Genomic DNA, 9,159 nt, shown 5'->3' with positions numbered 1-9,159 from the left:
TCTCGTTGTCGGTTTGCAGTTCATACGATCTATGTCTCCAACTTCGTATTTAGCCCTCTTTAATTTTGATGGGTTTCTTTCAATTTTATGGATTTAGTACTCGTTATTCATGGCAGCAAGAATAATTCTCTAAGCATTTCATGGTGTACAGTCCACATGTTTGTAAAAATTTCTCTTACATCTTATTGTTACTCGCCCAAAGAATTGAACTTATCTAGCTTAAAGGTTTAATTTCGGATACTTAGATATGAATTCTTGTTAGATCAAGGGAATTAGTAATCATCATCCACGTTAGATAGATTAATTCCGCATGTTTTTCATGGTGCACACCACCTGTTTGTAAAAATGCCTCTAACAACTTATATATATTAAATGATTGATTTCTGATACACATTCTCAATCCTTTCAGCGCCATCTTTATTGGTTTCAGGTTATGTGAAAATGTTGAAGCCATAGGTTTGAAGAGCTCGTTCTACACAAAACATTCTCAATCATGTTCAATTCCTTCAATAGGTAATGAAGGAGGTCTACTTGGATTCTACTATATGCCCCAATAGCACACCATATCAGCAGAGGCTGATCCAAATGATATCCACATAAGCTAAAGACCCGTGCAAAAAGACCCGATCCTACTATCCCAGACAGATGGCATAACATATCAGAAAAAGAGCGAGTCTCGTGTATAAAAGTAGTGGCCAATACTACTCTGATCAGGTAATGTTTTTAACATTCAGTGCAACCCCTTTTGGGTCAAAGAAATTTAGAGAAAGAAGGGCCAATACTACTCTGATCAGGTAATGTTTTTAACAATTTCTTTTTTCTAATTTTTACTAATATTGTCTCTGTTGGTAACACCCTCTCTTTAGCCTCAATTGAAAAACACATAGCCACCAACTTATCATCCCTAATATAGATTTTTCTTTCATATTTAATAGATTATTTCATACTTGAAGGAGATACAAGGTAGCTAATGTGTATCTTTGAAAAGCTTCTAGAAGTTGATTTCCTTATATTAGTTATTTTCATATTTACTTTTTTGATAAACACTATTTTTTAGCCATACTTAAAATTTTTGAATGAAAGCCCAACGCTTAGCAATTACCCTTTTAATCTTTATCTATCACTGTTTTTTTTTTTTTTATTTTGTTCTTTCATCAGGTACCCTTTTAATCTTTATATATTACTGTATGGGTTTTTTTTGTTCTTCAATTGCAAACTGGAAAATTTGATTTGAATTACTCAATAGTTCCAGTTGAGAATCAGGTTCATATGTAATCCATGTTAAAAATTTGATTTCTTATTATAATTCTTTCTTTTATTTAGTTGTATAATCTTCCCTTAATTTTCCGCTTACAACCTTATATTTTGGGGTAGTCGCATACAAACATTTTCCTTTCTTTTTCCATCTCCTTAATTTCGTGTTTCAACCTCCATATATGTGTTTCCTTTATTTTCTGAATTTGGTATCTCAAGACAGGTATGAAACTATATACATTGAGTTGTGGTAGTTTAACAAAAATGTACGAGAAAAAGATGAAGATAAGTTATGCACTCCAACTGCCTGACAATATGTCTGAAAGAAGAGCCAACTCACTGCCATTATTTCTATGTGTCAATATCAGACTACTCAAGCAACTTATGAGTATAGAAAGCATCACAATAAAATCAGATCAGACTACAACTACACAAACACTTACATAGGATGCCACCTGTGCCTCCTACAAAATTTCACATTCCAACCTGACTTCATTTCGTTATTTTTAAAAGGGGGAAAAGGTCACAGACACATAAAAAGCAAAACACTGAAGCAACTTGATTCACATATTGAGAGCATACACTCGCCTTTAGTTTCTGATTTCTCCTTTTGAGCACCTGACCATATTCAAGACTTCAATCTGTTCACGCCCCTATTTAGTTGTTTCACGGCTTCACCATAGCAGTCATGTCTACAATTTTTCACCTGATCAAAGCCCAAAATAGCACAGCTAACGTTGCACAACATACAAAGGCCATGCCCAATTCATATGGACTTCACTTTTGAAAGGGTGGCTGTCCACACTTGCAACCTGTCTACAAAATTAGATGTTCACATGTTTATTTCACCATATCATCAAGAAAACTACACGTTAACAACTTATCTGCCTCTAATACATGTCATCTCTTCCTTCCCCTTTCGCTATACACATATTGAGAGCTACAGAAACTTCTAGTAGAGTACAATGGTTCAAAACATTTTCCTCAATTCTTGATGGTGAAAATGGTCTAGAAGCAGTAAGCACATCCAAAATTGCCAAGTTTAGTGGTCTTTTAACTCTTATGATCTTATGAACATGGACACTTATAAAAACACATTATTTTAGTTGATTAATTATTTCTATTTTCATTTCAGGCTTTTCGCATACCCTTAGGAGTTGTTGGATATTACAGTTGCCAAATTTACCCCTGTGAATATAGATGGTGAATCTGGTGAACCAACGTACATTATATCAGATCGATCAGTTGAAAGTAAGCGAACTTTATATACTTCTTTGATAGTAACTTTTTGTGTAACAAGCTTGTCATCAAGAAGTTGCAACTCTGATAATCAAATTCACGACACAAATGAGAGAAGATAGGAACAACTTTCGATTCTAATTGTTACTACACATTAAGAAAATGCTAATTTCCATGACACACACAAAAACAAAAACAAGTAGTTCCCATCTTCTCTAAGAGGAGTCATCTACTTTTGGAATTTTAGATTAATGAATTTGTATTTTTTGCAAAGTATTAAATTAAGGATAATTTAAATAATTTGATGAGGGATTAATTACACTTACAGGAAGAACTGGAGGGACTTACTTCTAATTACCCTAATCGCTTCAAAGTTTACTATGTATTGAATCAGGTAGGTATTATTCTTAGTAACAAAAAGCCTATGATAAACAAATCAATGATAGTAGGTTGCTGTTTGTTGCATTGAATTAAACCTAATAATTTTTGGGTTTATTATAAAATATAAATTAAAATAAAGGGCCTGGTTTTGTATTTGTGAAGCCACCGGAGGGATAGACAGGTGGCGTTGGGTTTGTATGAAAAAAAATGATCCAAGACCATTTACCTACACCTTCATCTGATATCAAGGTATCTTATTCTAATTCAACTCCTTTCATTCAAACATGTTTTGAAATATTTATTCAACAGTGGTAAAAAAGGCTAAAATACGTATTATATGTTTGTTGTGTGAACAGATTTTATGATGTGGACCACCACCAATGAACAAGGCGATGGCTACTCATCTTGAAGCTTTGGGACATGAATCAGATATGCTATTCTAATGTTAAATTCAAAACCTCCTATTCAGAATTTGAGATTTGAGATTCTATTTGTTGTATTTGGGATTTTGTTAGCCAGAAGTGTGATGTTAGTTATGTGATGAATTCAAACTAATCTTATTTGTAAGTAAGTTTATTTATTGTTTTGGAATTGAGCTTAAAATATTGTAAATTACATTTTACAGGTGTACGCATGTTGCCAGCTGGAAGCGGTATGGGTGTTATGTGTGGGATGACTAGAGGCATCAAGATGGCAAGACCCCCCCTCTTCCTCCATCATGAATTCCACCACTGGTTTGTTGACTTCCAGTACACCAACACCAACACCTGCTCAAGGAAACTCCATGTTGAGATCACGTGAGGCTATGCATATGATTCGGGTGAGTTTCAGTTTATGTTATCTTTCACTTTACGTTTTATTATTTTTCACTTTTGAATTTGCATTTGAGTTTCAGTTTGCATTCGAGTTTCAGTTTCCTTCTTTCAACAACCTTCTAAAATCCCTTCAGCCAAATAAAGAACAACAATAAGCTTTACGCCCTTGGTTTATGAAGTGTTTTGGTAGGATGGGATAGTGTAAGGAATTGAATCGTTCATTCCCCACAAACAAGTTCAGCAAGGTAAACTACCAAGTTTAAATGAGTCATTTTCTGTTATCTATTTGTGGTTTTAAACTTAAATTGTTGAGCATTCTTGTTTTTATGAGTAGTTTCATATTATGTTATGTACTTGTTAATCTTGAATCCTATTCTGCAATTATTATATGTGTTAATTAAATGCTTTTGTACATTTGTAGATACCTCCCTGGACCAGATGACATGTCAGTTTTGGACATTGCATACACAATCTACACAAAGTTTGAAGAATGTCGAAGTGTAATGTCCTCAATATATAAGGCATTTACTTCTCATTTGGATCGAAGTTACATTGGAAATCGTATTCAATCATGGATCTTCCAAGTCTAGTTGTAGGTATATGTTTTTCTTAATGAAGAATGTAATCATATGTATGAATATGAAATAAAGTTTGTTATTTAGTATTTAATAATCATGTATAGGGAGAAAACAACATCTATTGATTTGTTTTATCTTTCCATGGATCGATTATTTGTATGATATTAAATTTTATGCAATGGATTGTATTTTTTGTATATAGTATTTTATTTTTTGTTATGAGACATTAAACGCAAATTTAATTTGAAAATTAGTAAATCTATAAATAATATTTTTTTTAACATTTAAAATTACGATACGCAAAAATGAGTGTCATCTTCATTTATGACATGGCCTTTCTTGACAGGGACTTCCTTGATACGCATTGCGTGTCATTAACACGCGCGTCGTAAGGTTACGACGCACGAATGCGTGTTGTCTTACTTTATGACAGGGTCTTCCTTGATACGCATTGCGTGTCGTAAACGCGCATCGTAAATGAGCGTCGTCTATAGACGACGCGCAAAAGTGCGTCGTCTCTCTTTATGACAGGGCCTTCCTTGACGCGCATTTGCGCGTCGTCTGAGCCTTTTACGACGCGCAATGAGCGTCGTAAAAGGCTGTTTTTCTAGTAGTGTTTACATGAACAATTTAAGTACATCAGGGTCAACCAGAATCGCTTACAAATTCATTTTCTTTCCGTGAAACAGAATCATGTCGCCAAAGAAGGATGAGCAACCCATCAACCAAGCACCAACCCTCCAGATTGATGCAGTTACCTTTCAAGCTGCAGTCTCGGCTGCTGTGTCAGCTATTCTAACCCACCTTCACGCTAACGATGCGAATGTTAACGGAGCTGTTAACAACAATGCTAATCCAGGTGACAATCCAGTACCTCGACGAGCAACAAACCACCACGATACCCCAAGTGTCAGGACCAAGAGTAACAAAAGGAAGTTTTGGGCCAAAAAGAAGGACAAATCGCTTCGAGGGGCGAATAAGAAACAACCACCAGTAACGACCTTCACAGCTACTACATCTGCACCTTCTACCACCATTCCTTCTGGTGTTCCGATTGTCCCTGCACTAGCCAAGCAATATGCCGAAAACCTACCAAAATGCTATGAGTGTAGCTTTCATCATCTGGGTAGTTGTCGTCCGTTACACTGTTTTAGGTGCAACAGGAATGGACATACTACCAGTTGCTGTAGGATTCAGATTCAGCACATCACATCAACCACCAATGTCCAAACCTCTCAGATATGCCATCTATGTGGCGTCATGGGACACTTCAAGAGGGACTGTCCAGCAGAGAAGGACAACAACAAACCTGACGGAGTTTGATCGTAGAGTAGAAAAAGACGGCTAAGAACCCTAATATAGTATAGGTTCTCTCCAAATCGTCAGTTTTGTATGATCAAAAACATGTTTAAAACTAGTGCAACTAGAGTCTTACCTTTTGCGAGACCCTATCTGAATAGGGATTCTCGTGCTGCGTATACTTGTCTTTTGTAGTATACCTTATTCGCAGCAATAGTCTGGTAGTAAATCTAAAGTACTGTAACTCTGTTCATGGTTGCACGGTTGTTTTTGTCTGTAAACGTTTTATGTTCAAATCTAATGTCTTTAAGTTTCTGTATGATTCCGATATTATCATACGACTCGATTCAATTTGATCCTCACAAAAATAGCTTCATACGTACACCTCTTTCTTCTAGATCATTTTTCCAGCGAAAACGTCACATCAGAACATCGAAGTACTCATGCCAGGAGTACCTATTAGTTAATTTCTTTCCGAAGAAGTCCCCAAAGTACCACTCGTACAGTACGTCAAGTTTAATCCAGGGATTCATGCGGTTGATCTATCACTGAAAAATGTATGCATAAGAGTGATATATAATCAAGGTTCTATAGGTTTAGAATTGATGATTCCACTTTAAATTCTTTTTCCCGATGGGATGCGAACTTAAAGAAGAACCAGTTATTCGACTACCTTTTCAACCTTAATTATATATGACTCGTATACACGAAAGTGTGATTGTGAAACTAGGTATGAATTCTAATATGAACTTCAAGACGGAGAACTGCCTAAGTACGAGTAATCACATCGTCATGAGAACAGACTTAGAACCCAGTACGACTCCCAAAAACAGATCGCCCTATAGTTTAAACACCCACGGAGATACAAGAACAGTTTGGACAACTTAACGAACTACACATAAATAGAATTAGAAGACTAGGTTTCTCACCCTAGAGAACCTTGGTCATATTCTTCCAGAGATCGACTGATCGCATTGCATGTACCTCGGTTATCGAGGACTCCATCAAGATTTTTCATTAGAAATCGTTATCTCTGCCGAGCGTAGACAAAATGGTTGAGCAAACGCAAAGAAAGAAACTACTTCCAGGAATGGATCCGGGATCCGAATATCACCAGTTCTAGTGTTAGGGAAAGATGTCCGGAAGACTATCTCCTGAACTCGATACGGACACTTTGAGTCCGTAGTGATACCCTTCGGATAGGACCAACACACCCATAGCTTTTATGAGCTAAAACGAGTAGGGTACATCTTTCTTACCTGGATCAGTTCGTCATTTCTCCATAGAACGACTTGCTTATCTACCCTTGTAGTAAGAAGGAACCCATGGGAAAACATTCCCTTCAGAGGAACTTTTAGCGATGTTCTCAAAGCACGAGTTTTGAAATTGAAGAGTCAAATTTCTAAGACCCACTATTAGTAGTGTGGGGAATTTTGAGTACTCTTTCAATTTGTCAAAACCGTTGAGCATTTATCGATATCAGTGACGCCGACAGTCTTTCGCCAAATTCTAGGTCTTACCGACCTACCGGCTTAGTTCATTTAGAACTCCTCGCAAGCTACAGAAAACTCGTACGACTTTGACCCAGCAAGGGGTGGCCTTTGACTGGGAAGTTGCGCAAGAAAAGGAACCTTTGAGATTCCAAATGAGTGAGCAAGTTCTTTAGGATAACTCACTCTGGGAATGGCTTAATACGCTTCGTAAAGCGTGGAAAGCTAAATCCAAGTTAGATAGGACCTCCGAGATTCTTATCAGAATCGGTCCTGTGTCTCGCACAAACTAGACCTACTCTGCGAACTCAGTAACATACTTTCTACACTTCGCTTCTCGATCGTGAAACCATACCTTTCCGTTAGGACTCTTGCAAGTCCACTTGTCGAGATCCTCGCCTTCGTATTAGAACCGTAGTGACCCTCGACCGAGAGATCAAGCGGACGAAGCAACATCGTCGCCAGTTAGTGAAGGTTCGTTGGAATGCCAACCGAGAGCTCGATTTCACTTAAGTGCGCTAGAACCAATCGATTAGGAAGTTTTTCTCCTCACGACTCGATCATTCGTGCATACTTCCTTGCCTAAATTCTAATTTCGGGATGAAATTCCCTTTAACAGGGGGATGATGTGACAACCCGAAATTTCCATTCTGAATAAACCAAATCAAGCCAATAGATGAAGATCAGTTACAGTGAAAATTCAGACTTAGAATATAAGTTTGGCAGTTTCAGGGTTTTACACCAAAAAGGGGTATCAGGAGAGTGGGTGCACTAGGGTTTGGTGCAACACTGTTATTCCAACACTCTAATTTATTAGGGATCATTTCAGGAATAAAAATATTTTCTGCCAAAATATCTCAGGACTATAAATAGATTTCCAAACCAAAATCATTCATTATTCACATTTCCGACTAGAGAAAAGCCATTTTCTCTTTGACTGATGTTCGGGTTTTTATACCAAAACGTGAGTAACTCTTTATAGTATTGTTAGAAAGCTTTATACGTGTCTATAACATGTTTTAGAAGGCTAAAACATGAAATCTAGGAGTTTACACCTCGAGGTGTTCTTGAGCGGTAAACTCCCGAAACGAAGCCAAAACCGATACTTGTGTTATGATAAGGCCTTATATGTTTATGTATGCATGTTAGGGACAAGAAAACAAGCCACAATCCACCCAAGATTGGGAGTTTACGGCCCAGAACCCTCTTAGGCCGTAAACTCCACATTCCAACACTAAATGGTGTTTTGAGGACACTAGGACTTAAAGGCTTGTATCTAGACTATTTCCCTAAGTAGAACAAGGTCTTAAACACATCAAATGACACAACTAAAAGTGAGTTTACGGCCCAAGAGAAGCTTAGGCCGTAAACTCCATTGAAATGGACAAAAGGGTGTCTTCAAGACACCTAAAGCCCTAGACCCCTTCATGGAATTGTTTCCCACAAAAATGAAGAACCAAAGTACATAAAAATCACTCATCAAAGTGAGTTTACGGCCAAGAGAATGCTCTTGGGCCGTAAACTCAAAAGAAAGGCACCAAAGTGTGCCTAGGGTTCTCATTAGCTTTAAACAATTGCCTAGAACATATCCTTCAAATGCAAGAGACTTGAAAACAACAAAAACCCACCATACTTAGAGTTTACGGCCGTAAACTCTAAGGGGAATGGCCTTGAGGCCGTAAACTCCTAATTGGAGTACTTCTAGACCTTAAACCCTTCCAAGGACTTAACCACTAAGTTAGAACAATTCTAGAAAGCATTTGGGACTCCAAAACACACCAAACACACATGTTTGGGAGTTTACGGTTGTAAACTCAAGAGTTTACAACCATAAACTCCATGTGTGATGGTTTATAGAGAGTAAACTCTCACATAGGGTCCTTTGGAAACCCTAAACACAAATACCCTGTCCCACATTAGCTTAGATGCAATCCTTAAGGCTTGAAACACTTATATAAAGTGTTTATTATGTCTAGGATGTCTTAAACATTATCAATTAGTCATTTGTGTCTAATTGAGTGCATATATGTGTGATTATATGTTCATTAGGATCGTAGTGTGTTCACAAGTCCTCGCTTGACACCTAGCCATCCTATACCGTTC

General features: G+C 37.2%; 1 long non-coding RNA gene across 2 annotated transcripts; it reads left to right on the top strand.

The window, feature by feature from the left end:
- The first annotated feature begins 1,382 nt into the window (after positions 1 to 1,382).
- Positions 1,383 to 4,280, top strand: LOC145017715 (uncharacterized). Of its 2 annotated transcripts, none has more exons than XR_013666633.1 (8): positions 1,383 to 2,271; positions 2,390 to 2,505; positions 2,822 to 2,887; positions 3,037 to 3,123; positions 3,231 to 3,318; positions 3,500 to 3,694; positions 3,770 to 3,934; positions 4,111 to 4,280. It is a non-coding gene; the product is annotated as an uncharacterized LOC145017715 (long non-coding RNA). The 2 variants fall into 2 exon arrangements; XR_013666632.1 differs by having other exon boundaries at positions 1,383 to 2,294.
- The last annotated feature ends 4,879 nt before the right edge of the window (positions 4,281 to 9,159 follow it).

This window comes from Lactuca saligna, chromosome 9 (assembly GCF_052625555.1).
Source record: "Lactuca saligna cultivar CGN05327 chromosome 9, ASM5262555v1, whole genome shotgun sequence".
Classification (NCBI taxonomy): Eukaryota; Viridiplantae; Streptophyta; class Magnoliopsida; order Asterales; family Asteraceae; genus Lactuca; species Lactuca saligna.
This window is presented reverse-complemented; position numbering and strand designations above follow the sequence as displayed.